This window comes from Chiloscyllium plagiosum, chromosome 37 (assembly GCF_004010195.1).
Source record: "Chiloscyllium plagiosum isolate BGI_BamShark_2017 chromosome 37, ASM401019v2, whole genome shotgun sequence".
Classification (NCBI taxonomy): Eukaryota; Metazoa; Chordata; class Chondrichthyes; order Orectolobiformes; family Hemiscylliidae; genus Chiloscyllium; species Chiloscyllium plagiosum.
This window is the reverse complement of record NC_057746.1, coordinates 29,222,916-29,224,512: the sequence shown is the minus strand read 5'-3', so window position 1 is coordinate 29,224,512 and position 1,597 is coordinate 29,222,916.

The window sequence follows — 1,597 nt, the reverse complement described above, 5'->3', positions numbered from 1 at the left end:
CTTGCCCACTGTCTGTGAAATCGCAGAAATACCGATATATTTCCGGGAATAAATTATCGTGAACTTGGGTTTTCATTGTTTTCCGTGATCGCCAAGTTCAGTTTTCTCTTAGAATATTGAGTCTGAGATGGATTTATCGCACAGAAGGGAACTATTCGGCCCATCGATTCAAAACCAGCTCAGTGCAGAGCATGCCTTTCATTTAAAAAAATCCTCAATCTCGACAGTCCCATCCCATTCCGGACAGGTCTGCCACATCCCACCCACTGTCAACCTGCTGTCAAACTCACCCGTGTCCTGTACACACAGCACCAACACCCACCCCCCGTACTCAGTGAGCTCCCTGGACTCCTGTGAAGAGGAATCTGGGTTTTAATATTCTCCACCTTACTTTGAAATCCATGACCTCTCTGCTCTATATTTACAAGATCAGCTCCAGTGCAAACCTCTCTGAGATATCTGCATTCCTGTAAACTCTGTCCTCTGGGATCACCCTTAATTTGAGTCGCTCACAGGTAGCTCTGGCGACCGATTGCCTGGGCCTCAATCTCTGGGCTGCCTTCCATCCCCCTCGCCCCTCGACTTGGCTTTCACCCTTCTCCCTTCAAACATCCCTCTTTGGCCAAGCTTTTGGTCACATGACCTTCCAGCTCCAAAAGGGCCTGGCTGCCGGGTTTTGTTTTATAATACAGAACCGTGTCTGAGTCGGTTAAAGGTGATACATAAACGTAAGTGGTTGTTGCCTACAATGTTCAAAGCGTCTTCTGCAGTACTATGACTATTGCAGGATATTATGAAATTGGAGAGGGTTCGGAAAAGCTTTACCAGGATGTTGCCAGGAAAGGAGGGTTTGAGTCTTTCAAATGAGCTGGGACTTTCTTCACTGGAATGTAGGAGGTGGAGGGGTGACCTTACCGAGGTTTATAAAATCAAGAGGTCCAGGGGTAAGGTGAATAGCTGTTTTCCCTGGAGTGGGGAGATCAAAAGTATTTTAAGATGGGGGGAGAAAGATTTATAAAGGATATGAGGGGCAACCTTCTTTTATACAGAGTCGTTCATGTGTGAAGTTAACTGCGAGAGCAAGTGGTGGATACAGGTACAGTAACTGCATTTAAAAGGCATTTGGCTGAGTTCATGAGTACGACAAGTTTGGAGGGATATGGGTCAAATGCAGGCAAGTGGGACTAGTTTAGTTTGGGAACATGGATTACATGGACTAGTTGGACTGAAGAGTCTGTTTCCATGCTGTATCACTCTATGACTCTATAATCCGATGTGTATTTGAAATTCTCATAACAACCCAATGTATATCTGATACTCTCACATAGCCCAGTGTGAGCATGACACTGTAAAACCTACAGAGTTTGCATCGTGACATTTAATGCTCTGATGGCTATAATTTGCAAAGGTAGACATATATTGTGGTTCTGTTCGCCAAGCTGGGAATTTGTGTTGCAGACGTTTCGTCCCCTGTCTAGGTGACATCCTCAGTGCTTGGGAGCCTCCTGTGAAGTGCTTCTGTGATGTTTCCTCCAGCATTTATAGTGGTTTGTCTCTGCCGCTTCCGGTGGTCAGTTCCAGCTGTCCGTTGCAGTGG